This window comes from Eurosta solidaginis, chromosome 3, assembly GCF_040869045.1.
Source record: "Eurosta solidaginis isolate ZX-2024a chromosome 3, ASM4086904v1, whole genome shotgun sequence".
NCBI lineage: Eukaryota > Metazoa > Arthropoda > Insecta > Diptera > Tephritidae > Eurosta > Eurosta solidaginis.
Window position 1 is genome coordinate 253,100,651 of NC_090321.1, and position 15,911 is coordinate 253,116,561.

A 15,911-nucleotide genomic window follows, 5' to 3' on the forward strand; every position below is an offset into this window, starting at 1 on the left:
GTTGGTTATTGTAGTATTACCAATATTGTATAGAAAAGTAGTTAATTTGTTATCAAATATTTATCTCTTTTTTACCGAACAAACCGATAAAATAAATAAATAGATAAATGTAAGGCGCGATAATCTCAGAAGAGATTTTAGGTCGAGCTTCTCTTCCAACAACAAACTGATAACTCGTCGATAATAATTTAAATTCTTTTGAAAACGTTTTCAAGTGGTTTTATTTGTAGTTTTAGTTTCAAAGGGTTAGTTTGAGCTCTTCTAAAAAAATGTTTATCTAGTATTGTTGAGTTGCAAGTTGCTGACAAAGTTTTTGGGCATGGTACCGCCCACATTTTATGTGAGCTTTTTGGACTTTGAAGTGCAATAAATGGAGTACCTCTTCAAATGCTTTTATGAAAACTGGTGGCTTGATTTCATATGCATATTACTTAGTAGGAAGGTAGGTGAAATGGCTGCGACCCTGGTCGCCCAAGTAGCTATTTAGATCCGTTTTGATGCCATGTAACTCGTCTAAAACCTACGGAATGTTACGGTCAATTTATTACAACCAGCAAGAGTTGTTGATAAAATTAAGACTATTCGGGATTGCTATCACAGATAGACCTCTGAGGTCTTCTAGAAACGGGCTTCCAAGGAACATTAGCCGAGCTGTAGCTAGAGCCGAACATTTACACATAAAGTGTTCTACTGTCTCCCTGGCATTTGGATCTTTGCAGCTTCTGCAGTAGTCGTTATACGGAACGCCCATCCTTTCCGCATGCGTACCTACTGCCCAATGACCGGTGCAGACCGCTATCAGTTTGCGTGTGTTGGCACTGGATTTGTTCAGAAGACTTCTCGTCCTCCTTCTATCATGGTTTGGCCAAATGGATTTTGATATTGCACAGGTGGTGATGTTATTCCACTTTGTTTGTGCTTTCTTCAAGTAGAAGCTTTGGATATTCCCCTTGGTTACTGCAAAGGTAAATGATACAACTTACACAAAAAATTTTAGAAAACGCAGCGAAAATAAAATATTACAAAAATCAAAAAAAGTGCAAAAGATATTTAATAAAAAGTAAAATTAAAATTACAAAAAAATGTGAAAATGTGGAAACACAAAACCTAACCAACAGCAATTATGGCATAATCACTAACACCAGCGCAAACTGGCAGCAGTTACTTGAAAAAACAAAAGCAGTAAAATACTGCAGTTGCATCCGCTAAATAAATAATAAATGAACAAGTCGGTCGAAATAAAAAAAAAAAATCTACAAAATCTTAGGTGAGGTAAGGCGCTCGTAAAGTTTATTTTTCAAGTGATCCCTAGAAAACTGGTTAAATCAACAACCAATGCATCGCCGCCAATTATTTTGAAGATGTTAACGGCATTTGCATACAGTCATATAGCCACACAAAGCTATCACTAGTTAATACCAAAGCACCAGAATAACTCTTATCCTAAGATAAGTCATTGAGTTATTGTAGGAGATGTAAACTTTGTGTTTGACTTGAGAGAAACTTTTATTGATTTTTTCCTTCAGAGAACGGCAAGCGGCCTACACGGTCCCTTGTCTGAGCATCGAAAGAGATTTTGAGTCCACAATTGTAGTAGTACTTCACTATAACCATTATACTTTACTAATAGCATGTTTAAATCAAACCGATTAATTATTCCTCAGCTTGCGCTGCTTTTATACTCTCTGTGTTCACATATTTCTCTTAAGGTCTAGACTTTTAACGAACATGCCTTCTGGAACAGTTGTATCTCATACTTCGTTATTTAGCTATATGCGTGTGTATGTGTGAGTAACAGCTTCTGCTCTTATCTGCTGGCTACATATGTGTATGTGAAATAATCTCTTCGCTTCGAGCTGCTGGTTATGTGTGTGGAATATTCTGCGTTGCCTTGTACATAAGTATGGCTGCTTGCTTTATTCTGTACATGTATATAAGTGTGGCTGCTTGCTTTTTTTGTGATTATTTAACTAACATAATAGTGATGTTAATATTCGCCACAATATCAAGTATCGTCAATGAGTGTCCTGGAACGCAAAGAAGCATTGGAAAAACTTCGATCAAGGCGGACCATCATTTATACTGGGTTCGCGGTCATAAAGGGGTAGAAGTTAACAAAAAGTCCGATAAGTTGCTAAAAGAGGGTGCATAAGTCGATGAATTGACGATAGACGTACCAATCCGTTTGGGAGAGATCAAAAATAGACACGAGTTGCATATGATCCATTGCGAATGAAAGCCATGCACATAAGCATGGGGCTGTAACATTTCTAAAATCATGTGCAAATCCTACAGTGTTAGAATGACAAAGTTGCTCATATTTCTAAAGCGATAACATTTAAGGCTCACGATGGCCATACTAACTGGACACTGCCTTCTGATGTCGAATGCTTATAAGTAAGGCCTCGTCAGTAACAACACATCTAAGAAGTGCGTACTGAAGGAATAAACGGTTGAGCACGTTCTGTGTTCATGTCCTGCGTTCGCGAGGTCAACACTACAGCCACTAGAGGTAGCAGAGTTGCCCGATCTCGAAGCAACATTTAAGCTAGGCCTTAGAAAACTTCTAGTATTTGCTTAGAGGGCGGCGTTATAACATTAGTTCTGGTACTAGTTGGGGTTTTCCGTTTGATTGTCAAACAATTTCTGGTAAAACTATGGACACATTCAGTCTATGTGAGGTCTTTACTGTCCGACCAGTTCAAATTAAACAAGCCTTGTCTTCAGGGAATATAGTATATTCGAACATTCATAAAAATATTAAATTATGCTCAGTTGGGTGGCTGCTGCCCAGTTAAGCGGCAGCTCACTGCGGCATTTAAATGTTTAGTTGGGCTACCGTATAACGCAACGATGATACGGTGGTTCTATGTAATAAACTAATCGTTCCATCACGGTTCTGGCTATTGTCGGACCTGGTTCCTTTGAATGCTCGCGATTGAGCCAGAATCGACAATTCGTTTCCCTGAGCAGCCCAGAAGAGTGACAAAAAATCGGTAACTTCATAGAAGCTATACTGAGAGAAAACAAGTGGGACCTAGACGCAAGAAAAACAGAAGGCTCTTATAAAACTAAAAATATGGAACGCCACCCTAAATGTATACGAAAACCATTCCTTGGTGGGCGACGATTTCAAATGAGGTGATTTTTAGTACACGGACACACGGTTGCTGCAACAGCAGCAATTATGGTCCAGTAGGTATGTTCCCCACCCACAAAAAAACCGCTCCTTGGCAACGATTAAGTTACGGATAAGGCAGAGATCCATTTCGGATATTTTCTGATATCGCACATTTAAGAAATAGAGATGAGCTCCAATATCTTATTGGGGAAAGGTTAAGTTTCGAAAGTGCTATCCATATCGAAAAACGCAGCCAGGGTGATTTTTTTCTGCAGAGGGGACATAAAATGGCTTACTGATTCCACTTTGTCATTCTCCATGCAGATAAAACAGCTGGGACTGTGCATTACGTTTAGTCACATCGCGTAGTCCGAATACGCATTCCTTATAGCGCCAAGGTTTGATATCAAGTGACAATGACAGTATTCGGCTATCTCCTACCAACTTACCCTAAGATTACGGCTCAACAAATCAAAAAGTATCCTTACGAGTAAGAGGCGAAAAAGAAAAGACTCTAACTTGCTAAGAACTGCACTACAATTTTCAAGATTTATTTGGATGCCATTAGTGTAAATCAGGCCTTTATAAAGAAAAAACTCCATTGACGCCAATTTTTTGGTAGATTTGGGAGTAGGAAAGTATATTCAGCCGTACAGGAGGATTTTTGCTGCCGTTATGCACTCCTTTTCCGTCTCAACTAGCACTGACTTTTGCCATCACTTGTAGCTCGCTGACTGTAAGCCTTTTCTTCGATTTTATTTCCTCTACCAGGTAAAATTAACACGCGCATCTGAAGAAGTTAGAATCAAAAATCACGAAGCGATAGACTCCCTAACACATGGACTCCACCTAGAGTACTTACTTCGAAATCGCTTTAAGCCCGGTTGAGACATAAATAAAGCATTTTTATGCAAAGCAATCAAAATGGGTGTTTATTAAGGAGTTTTATTAATTTCTCACACTGAATAACTGTTAGTTAAGGAGACAAGTAAATAAATCTCTTTTTTTTTTAAATCAGGTCAAACCTTCAAGATCACAACAACTGGCTTCTCTGTTCTTCAAATATATGTTTAAAGGAACCATTGAACTATGAAAGGCTTCATATCCATTTAATGACATTTCGCCTCCTTTGGCGCCACCAAATGTGCTAGTCTTCATAGGGAACTACAAACACAGTTTCGTGTAAACGTGCTACCGTGACGATGTTTACTTCACGCGCATCACATTCGAAATGCTGCATATCTGCATCTGCATTTTGTTGTGCTCTCCAAACCAACGGTAGTCATTTGCCAACAGCCCTTATCTGATAGCAACGTCGCTCGCGACTGCCAATATGTCACATCATTTATGGTTGCCTTCCTGCCCCCTGTTGATTGAGTGTTTGTTTTTTTTATTTCCCACTCATCTACAGTTTCCCACAGTAACTTGGATCCGTGTATGTTATGTAATTTTGTTTCTTTCTATATAAACATTTTTGATTTCTTTGAATTGCCCACGTGGCTTTTGACGACCTTTTTGACAACCATTGTGTTCAAATGTAGACGGTTGTTGCGTGATACATAAACTGTCAAACTGACTGACAGGTTGTTCAACATGAAAGAGCATCCGGAACGTTATCTGAGAACATCTTAACTCTAGACCACTTTCAATATTTGGAGACCTATGCTCTAGACGCTCCGTTCATAAGCAGTTTTAAGACTTGCTCCAAATTGAAAGGCAAATTGGGAAGTTGCATTTACTTTGAAGGTCTATATCTAGTGGTTAAGGCTAAACTATCATTCCTAATACAGATGTTGTATATCGATCTTTAAAAGTTAACCTCTGGAATGTACCGTGGGATGTAATTGAACTAGCAAGGTCATCGTTGGTCCGTTGTTGAACAATCGTAGTGAATTGAGCCATCATTTGACCCAGCGCTACTAACATGTTAAGCTCCCAAGTAAACTTGATCTCACATCAATCTTAATTGTCTCTCTCCAGCAATCTCTTTTTTTGGGTGTTAGAAAAGCACTGTTTATTTGCAGCTGCTACGTAGGATTGTATCTGTTTTAGAATGCCGTAGGCAATTGCGTATAGCCTCACTGTGCTATAATTCTCAAAATGTTAATAATCGGTTAGAATGTGAGTGCCGTAAACTTATAATTGATTTAATACGAACCTGAATTGTCTAAGTGCTACCACATCTTTCTTGTAAGTCTGGCAAAGGATCAAGGACTTAGCACTCTACTGTGCGATGCAAAAATACTCTGCTCACATATTTCACATACATTTTTAATAAAAACCCAAGTGCTTGTGTCAAATTTTTGCTTTAAATTAATTAATTTTAAAGACACGACTTGAATAAAGCGCAATACAGCTCATCCATCAGCCATGAGGCGCCATCTTACCTCCTCTTGCTCCTCCTGCTAATTTTATTTATTGATTTTGTACGCTACCGCACTACGCTTGAACTTATTGATGACACTTTTACCTTTAGTCATGGCTTGCGGTACATGAAAGCATAAGAGCAAAAACAAAAAAAGCAACAAATAAACAAAACATTTGCAAAAATTTGTTCAGAAAACCCATAAAACTTAAGTGAATCATAAAAACTGAAAAAAAAAAACATTAAAATTGAAACAAAGCAATAAAAGAAAATAACTTTTGTATTAAAAAAGACTTAAACGCGTTCACAACACAACAAAAGCTAAAAGCCCATGTCAACATGAAATGGATTACAATAACATAATTTGTTGTAGTTTTTAAGTAGTTGGTTAAACCAAGTTTGCTTAAACTCTAGTCAAATTTAAACTTCAGTTAAACTACTGAGCAGTTTTTCAGTCACAGTTTAAGACCGCCTTTGGGGTGGGCTTTTGGCTTTTGGCTATGGTAACATTGGTTTTTTATTATCGAGATAATTTGTAGATACTACAACAGCTGGAGTTTGTTTACGCAACAAACATTTAAATTTAAGATACTCTGGAGCTAAGGAACGAATATGCAATAGCTAACACAACAAAACTAATAGAGAAACTTGAGACCGTAGAACTAACAAAGATCAGTAAATTGGTATCTTTTGACATAAAAGATTTATACCCATCAATACCACTATCGGATACTTTAGCATAGTTAGCTCGACAATAGTTCATAATACAAAAAACAAACTGAAAAGTATGCAAATCACAAATATGCTAAAAACCACTTTAAGTAAAGACTATTTTCAATTCAACAATAAAGATAAAGATAAACAAACGGTCTTGGAATGGGAAGCCCCACATCAGCCATTCTTATGGAATTGTTCATGCAAAATCTGGAAGAAAAGTTCATACAGGAGCTGCAGTCCAAATTAGGCATGCCATTTTATGCTAGATACATGGATGACATAATATGCGTTTTAACTATTAATAACGAAGAGCTTATACTGGAGTACCTCAACAAGCAGCACCGAAATATAAAATTTACAATGGAAACCGAAAAAGACGGAGGAATCAACTACTAGACCTCACGATAAATATTGACAAAGTTACTAAAAGATTTAACTACGACATATATAGAAAGCCAACGGCCACCGACACAATAATACATGATAACTCATATCACCCCCAACAGCATAAAAATGCAGCATTAAGGCATTTGGTACATATACTTGAAAGAACACCTCTTACACAAGAGGCATATAAGAGAGAGCTTGAAGTAATTTAAAACATTGCTGCAAACAACGGATATAAATAGGCACCAGTAGATAAGCTCAGAAGGACGCGTGGTGAACCAAAAAGAAATAATGAAAAGGAAAATAGTAACACCTGGACAACTATCACATATACTGGAAAAGCAACATATATGTAAATTGACAAACTTCTTTAAAAATACAACATTAACACAGCGTTCAAAACATCGAACAATCTAGGGCAGAAACTAGGAACTAACACTAATTCAGAGGATCCGTTTAGCAGCCACGGCATATACAAGCTTACCGGCGGATGCCAACATAGTTACATAGGACAAACAGGACGGCAAATAACAACGAGGTTCAGAGAGCACATTAGAGATTACAACAAAAATACACGGAATCCAAAAATTATACCAGAGTCTAACTTCGCGAATCATATGGTTGAAAATAAATGTTCCCCAGCAAACATAAATAAAACAGTAAGGGTCCTTCACATAAAAGCAAAAGGCTCGACGGTAGAATAATAAACGAACAGATAAACACAATTTCTGACACAATATTCGAGCCTTTAAAATTTGTTTACTAGAAACAAAGTAAACACACAGGTACAACAGACAAACACACAACAACAAATAAACACAAAACAATTAACGCACCAAAACAAGAAACCCACAAAGAAGGTCAAACGACTATGATTACTGACTTTTACCTGCCTCATTAAGGCACACAAATCGATCAGTAAAAACCACCCACGGTTCTGAATGAGCACACAACACATATAATAACTAAATATACACAAGAATAAATTTTGGCAATACCTGTTCATCTACCTACGAACTATAAATACAGGACAAACTACAACAACAAATCAGAACAAAAATCGACATTGGTGATAGCACTACGCCAAAACCGGTTTGTCTCGAAACCAAGTTTTTCAAGGGATGCCGGAAAATCGTTCCAATATACAACATTTAAAAGATATTTCTCCAGCGAAATTTATATCTAGTTCCGAAGCTGATATCCAACATCAATATCTAGTTATTCTTAAACCAGATACTTCTCAAGTTCATACACAATTTCATTCTACAATCACTATCCAACCTTTGAGAAATATTGTAAAATTAAAAGTTCTCGAGTTAATCTCCAACGTCATTAGCATTTTCAAATTATTATCCAACCTTTGAGAGATTTTGAGAAATGTACATTTCTAAAATAAATACATACGTTCCTACAGTTGATATCCTACATTGGATATCAAGTTGAGGTGAAGTTGAAAAAAAATCTTGAAGGTGGTACCACCAAAGCCAACAGCTATTTATTGTGAGAAACAAACATAGTAATGAAACGTAATTAATAAAAAATTAAAACCTTACATTTGAGTCCAGTTAGAGAACCCCAAGTTGGGAGCTATAATTTTTCAACTAAGGCATTAGCATTGTTTGCTTTATAAAAAAAATTCTCTTTTGCTGAGTACTTTGCGGTTCGCAAGTTGAGCCACTGTGTCTAAACAACTCTTGCTAGTTATCAACATGAACTCTATTGGTACTCAAGGACAAATGTTTGTTGGGTATATTCGACGCCATTTTGAACGAACGCTAATAACTGATAGGTTAACTAGAGTTTAACCCTGCAGGTCGGCCGTTTAAGCTCAGCTTAGACTTCAGTTAAAGTTTACTGAAAACCGCAGAAACAGTTTATGCGTAGTTTAACTGACAAACTGTGTCGAACTTGTACTGAAAAACCGGGCCTTAATCAATCAACCTATAGTTAACGGCTATGCATTTTGTTGTGGTAAACGTCTTACCCCGCAGAGGTCATTTGCAAATGAGCACAAAATTGACTTCATAAAAAAATAAGAAATAAATACAAGTTAATAAAAAAAAACTGGAAGCAAATAAGAGCGCAGGTAGTAAAAGCAAGAGGTAACAAAAATTTCAAATTAAATTCAGCTTAAATTTTTTTTAGGCAAAATTTAAATATACATATATAACATATGTACGTATATCGCTTAAGGTGAAACCATTATTGTACAGGGGGGTGGAATAAAATATTATATAATATTGAAATCCAAAGGTCAAATTTTGAAGCAAAAAACACGCTGAATTTTCTAATGGATTGAAATCTTAAGTAAATACAAGTTTGGTGCAGATTGTGTCGCTCAGCGTCAATTTGTATAGCTTCATAAGCTTGAGTCAAAAATTAAGGGCCAGGTTTTATACGGCGCGGTGACGCTTTGAGCATCATAATACCAAAAACTCACACAAGTACTAGTGTCTACTGTTACTCATTAGGATGACTGCATGCTCTGATTATATCCAGAAATCTATATCTATCTTGATTCCAAGAGCATAAGGGAATCAAGATAGATATAGATTTCTTTGATATAATTATATCAAAACAAGTAAGGAAGGCTAAGTTCTGGTGTAACCGAACATTACATACTCAGCTGAGAGCTTAGCTGCGTTGGTTTCGTAGGGTTTCGTAGATGGTTTGTAAGTGGTTTTTAATTCCATATCACATATGTTTGGAAAAATCGACCAAATTGTAGACCAAGGGTGACGTTTTTTGGAACGATTTTCTTTCATCCTTTGTCAAATAAGGGAAAATCACCATGTAGGAAAATGAACCTAGGGTAACCCTGAAATGTGTTTGTATGACATGGGTATCAAATGAAAGGTATTGATGAGGGTCTTAAAAGGGAGTGGCCCTTAGTTGTTTATTGGAAGGTGTGTTCTAGATATCGACCAAAATGTGGACCAGGGTGACCCAGAACATCATTTGTTGGGTGCCGCTAATTTATTTAAATACATATGTAATGCCATGAACAGTGTTCCTGCCATGATTCCAAGGGCTGTTCTTCTACTTAATATGGTATGTGTCACACCCATTTTACAAAGTTTTTTCCAAAGTTATATTTTGCGTCAAAAAACCAATCCAATCACCATGTTTCTTCCCTTTTTTCGTATTTGCTATAGATATAATGTATTTTTTTTATTTTTCGAAATTTTCGATACCGAAAAATTGGTCGTGGTCATAATGGGATTTCGCCCATTTTTAATACCAAGATAAAGTGTGTTCAGATAAGTACGTGAACTAAGTTTAGTAAAGATATATCGCTTTTTGCTCAAGTTATCATGTTAACGGCCGAGCGGAAGGACAGCCGATTGACTGTGTATAAAAACTGGGCGTGGCTTCAACCGATTTCGCCCATTTTCACAGAAAACAGTTATCGTCATAGAATCTACTAAATTTCACAAGGATTAAAAGTATTCTAGACAAAATTAAACGTGCATAAAGTGCATGTGTTCGTTATCCGATTTTGCTAATTTTTATTAAGCATACATATAGTAATAGGAGTAACGTTCCTGCCAAATTTCATCATGATATCTTCAACGAATGTCAAATTACAGCTTGCAAAACTTTTATGTTACCTTCTTTGCCCATTGTCCAAAATTTTACTAATTTTCTATTCTGCGTCACAAAGACAACCCACCTACCAAGTTTCATCGCTTTATCCATCTTTGGTAATGAATTATTGCACTTTTTCGGTTTTTCGAAATTTTCGATATCGAAAAAGTGGGCGTGGTTATATTCCGATTTCGTTCATTTTAAATAGCGATCTGAGATGAGTGCCCAGGAACTTTCATACCAAATTTCATTAAGATACCTCAAAATTTAGTCAAGTTATCGGAGTTATTTACGGACGGACGGTCGGACATGGCTAAATGAATTTCTTTTCCCCCAGATCATTTTGTACTCAGAAGTCTATATACATCTCGATTAGTTTATGCCGTTACGGGGTACCGTTATGCGAACAAAATTAATATAATCTGTGAGCTCTGCTCAGCTGAGTATAAACAGGGTTTCTTATAAAAAGCAATCAATCAATCAGATCATAGTGATGATAAAATAAATGTAAATATGAAATTAGTTTAAAAGATAAAACCTAAACAACCTTTGGAATCTAAACTGAAACCTGTCAAATATTGTTTGCGCCATATTACAATTTTATTACTGTAATTAATAAAATTAGATATTGCTCAAGGGATTTTTTAAACTTGGGTTTGTGGTTTAAGTCTTTTGTTTAGGTCATTAATCATTGCTGTCGGTCAGCTATGCTCGCTTGGTACTACGATAAGAGCATCATGACTAGTCATATTTCCTTGTAAATGTTAAAGTAGGACAATGACATTGTTGAAAAATAAAAGATTTTGTTCAAAGAAGATGATAACAAAAAGTTTTGAGCTTTGAAAAATTCATATCTTATAACAACATAATGACCTTATGCATGTGTGTGCGTTTGTGTGTTGTCATATGTTTAATGAAGAGATCATTGACCAAATGTATTCGTATGTAGGTACGTATGTACATGTTAAGCATTGCATGATAGTTTTGAAATGACTAAGCAAAATTCAAATTATAGAAATATCTAATTAAATTAAAGATACTCAAATTACTTAACATGCCAAACAAGGAGAGAATTGCACAATGACCTTCTTCATCTTTGAGGCCAAAGTAGTTTCATTTGCAGTATCTGAAGAGATTTGCTCGTGTAGCATTCTCAGGTCAAGGATCAACTACAATCCCCTCAAAATAAAAATTTTGCTTTAAGGCCAAACAAACCACAGAATTCAGAGCGCACTTTACCGCAGGGAGGAAGTGCTAAGTGCTTTAGAATGAACATTTGGTAACACAACCCTAGGTAGCTAGGAGTCTTCCAGGCTCTGCTTCTTTAGACCATGACAGTGTATTTCAGTAAAGTACCAATAAATACTACTAGTGAGGTAAAGTCTCCTTCGATGTCAAGAAAGGTGCCCTGTACACATTTTTTGAAGAATCAATTCTGTTCTTACAATAGGCGCATGAGATATCCAAAACCCCCATCGAGAAAACATGATCGTCACATAAAGAGCAATCAGCTGTAACAGCGCTTTTACGAGAAACAAGAGCAGGGTAATGGTGTACAGCTTTCGCGAGAAACGTGAGGGGGTTTCGCTGCTTTTGGGATAAAGATGAGTTTCGTCGTTGTGCAAGATTTGGGTACTGATCTCAACCTCAGACAAAAGGTGTGAATGCGAGCCAACAATCTTTGCAGAAAATGTACAATTATCTCTAAAAAAAAGAGTACAGAGTCTTTGCAAGCTGACTTTTCCAATGGGGAATGGATGTCGCTCAATATAAAATGGTTGTAAGTGTTGTTGTGGTAGCAATAAAGACACTCCTCGAAGGTTTTGGAGAATTTTATCGATATTGATGGTCTTTTGCCGGATATAGATTTAGTACGTTCCGGTAACAAGCGCCATTAAGGTAAAAGTCCGGCCATTCCGTTAACGATTTAATGTGACCTCACTGAACATTTTAGGTCATCCCCCCCCCCCCCCCCCCCCCCCCCCAACTATTACCATGTGGAACTTGGCGCCTTGGACGCTAAAGAAATAGGATTCGCCACAGGTAGGTGTGGTTGACAATTTGGTTGAAGAAGTTATAAATTGCGTTGGCAACTCCCTGAAAGGATTGCGCTACACAACCACCCGATATAATTGGGTATTTTAGTTGCCTCTTACTATAGGCATATCTACCGCTGGTATATTCTAAGCCCTCTAATCCGCTGGGGTAAAAAAGTAATCGCTGATAGTGTAGCAGCTTCCAGCGCAACTATAACATCCCAAAAATGTGTGCCCATTAAAAACCCATAGGACTCCTCACCATTCATTGTCCAGCTTTCGGTACCTCAATGAAGAAGGATCCCTCGAGATGATCCTTCTGAGCCTCGCGGACTTATTTATCGTTCTCGAGTAGGAGTAATGCCTTCATTTTTTTGGCGACGAGACAATAATCGAAACTCGTCACAATATCATTTCATTTTTTCGTAGAAGTTTTAAAAGGTTTTTCTAAGGTATTCCTAACTTAATAACTCTCTCACTTTGAGAGGATATTTGATCCAGAAGAATTATTGAAGAGTCCCAAACTGGAAACTCTGAGGTTACTAAGTGTCGCCCTCTACCGCCGCGGGTTTCCTCAGCATCGTGAGCTTCCATTGCGAAGACATCTTCAATTTGATCTTGTTCAAAGCACAAGCGCCCGTCTCCTTATTTTGTCCAAGCGCATCAATATAAAAATAAAGTTTAAAAATAATACATTTTTTTTTATGAGGACTTTTTTTTGAACCATCAATAAGAAATCCTTGAAATACCTACCAATTTTATTATTTTCACTTTCTCACGAGTTCCTTTTTCAACAAAAAATTTAGTAATCCATGCCAACAAAATTCTGCACGCATGACCTTGTACATAAAAGAAGACACCTGCACTAAATTCACTTCAGCTATCATTGCAATCACCTTCTTACAACATCCGCATCATCACACCGATGCTCTCACCATCCCGCTTCGTTTGTCCACCACCAGTACATGTCACTTGACGCAACCGTACTTCATACTCCACTTCATTTCAAAATGCTCATAACAAAAGTAACTGAAATGAAGCATTAACACCGGCTGAAGGCGCGCAGCTAACTTGGTATTCGTGATGCATACTCTGCTCCAGCTGCTGCTAATGCCACCACTTGCACGACAACGACAACTAAAACGAAGTGTCATCAGGGCCGTACCGGAGATCGTGGAGGCCCCTGCGCAAATTCACAGGAGACCGTTTTTCTAAAAAAAAAGGTTATACGACACCAAAGGTTTTGCTTGTAGGATATTTATATTATGCTACATACATAGTTTCTTTACATACTTTTTTTTACAGCCAAATTGTCGTACTACTTGCGTCGCCAATCACAAGTGATTAGCGTTAAAAAAATATTCTTATATCACTACATTTCACTAGTAAATTAATGACTAATACTCAATGTAAAATCTCACAAAAATTATAACTTCAAATTTTCTTCCACATATTGTAAGTTTCTTGTGTCTCTCATTCTAGAAAAGTTTTTTCTACTTTTCATACTCGCAAAATCATCGATTGTTTTTGAAAAATCAATTTTCCGAGCTCTTTCATTTTCAATAGATAGGACTGCCAGTCCACTTAATCGTTCATTACCCATCGAACTTCGCAAATACTGTTTGATCAATTTTATTTTTGAAAACGATCGTTCAGCGGTGGCAGTTGTTGCTGGGATGGTCAAGAACATTATGCAAGCAGTATAAGTACATCTGAAAAATTTGATATCAATGAACTGTTTTCAATTACAAGAAAATCTGTGAGCTCTTTAAGTGTTTTCATTTGACTTATTTTTGAATTGAACGCAGCTTTCATTGACATCAACTGTACAGGAAACAATAGGGTTATGTGATCTGGAATCTTTTGAACGATGTTTTATGCCTCTACTCTTTTTTCGGATTCACTTGAAGTAGCAATGAATTGAGGTTGTACAACTCTATACGTATCCAGAACCATAGTCATTCCTTCAAATCTGTGTTTTAACTGTGAGCAAATCGTATCAACCATTGGATAGAAAATTGAAACCTTGAATAATTTTTCAGGATCAGTGAGTCTTTCATCTTCGCAGAGCCCATTTAAATATTTTTTGATTTTTCTTTTTCCTTTTTCCTCAAATTTGTTACTGATACTTAATTTCGCACACAATTCAGAAGATTCTAAAATCAATTCGTTAAAAGAATGACGAATATGGGTGACTTCTGAGAAAGCATTTTCCAGGTAGTCCTTATCTGTAAAAAGGTCAAGTTCTTTTGACTGAAGAGCTTTAGATGCAACATATACCTTTTCTAGGATTCTGCATTGGATTGTCAGCTGTTTCCTCAGCAGCATCGATTCTATCTGAAAACTCCGGCACTTATTTTCATATGCAAAAAATTAAATTTCTACCATATTTGCAGCATTGGTTCATATATATCTGTGGTTTGTAGGAAGAACAGCTTAAGTCCACTTTGACATAAGGCTCAAAATTGCATCAGAATATTATGTAAAATGAGCCTTTCGGCAAAGTGGACGTAATTATAGAGCTTAAGTTTATTACAAATACATTGACTTTTTGGTTCATGTGAGCGTGCGCTCACATAAATTGTGCGCGTGTTCCGAGTTTGGGATCCCTCTACTTCCTACTAGGTTTTAATATAATCTGCGCGCACGGTTCTCGAGTCTCGAGTCGTTCGTATATGAGTGGAATTTCATTGTGTCCATTTACACGACTACATATTGAAGGGCTTAAAATCTTTCAATAATTAGATAATTTGCATATACTAATAGTAACTCATTCGGCACATTCGAAACGTCGATTTTCGCTCATCCACAGTTCAAAATCCAAGGCGAAACCGAGAATTTATAGTGAATGGTCTAAATCGTCGTTCAGTATGTATAGAATACGGTATTTTGCTCAATTTTTATCCTAGATTAGAATTTGAATAAAATAAATAAAAAATAAAAATTGTCCCATAATTTAGTGTATTCATTTTTCGGTGAAACTTTTGCGTCTCGGGGGCTTGGGGGCCCTCGGAGATGGGGGCCCTGGTGCACCGCACCGCTTGCATCAGCCTCGGTACGGCCCTGAGTGCCATCATCATCAACGAGTATGTGCTCACAAAACGTATGCGCTTGCTCAAAATTTTAAATTTAACGACTTTATATGAAAACAGCTCTCTGTTTTGTTATTCTTCGCTAACGTGAGCTGCAATTTTTTTTTCTGCTTGCATCTTCATTGGGGTTGACTTGCTCCGCTGCTATGTGTATTTTACTCTCAATTTCGTTAGCTGAGAAGAGTCAGCATTGCTGTGGTGAATTTGTGAACGATCTTGTCAAGTGCAACACCTGAGCAATTGTTGAGTTCTCATTTCATTCCACAAACCACTAATCAAGCCTACACATTTTGGCGCGCAACGCTTTTTTGTTGTTTTAATTGCATTACCTTTGCCTCGTTCGTGCCATTGTTGAGGGTAGGCCAAGCGCAATTTTTGGTCATTTTATTGGCATTGCGTTTCCTTGATGTTTGGTTTTTAGGTTTTCTGTGTTTTTTTTTTTTTTTTGTTTAGATTTTATAGAAACATGCCTGCAATGGCCAACAGCAGCAGCATTGTGTGGCTACTGCGCCTGCGCGAAAGTAACTGAGATCAGCAGCTGCAACGATCAACACCAAACACTGTTGCTGTAATTTTTAGCCGGTTTCTTATTGCTGTGATTGTGT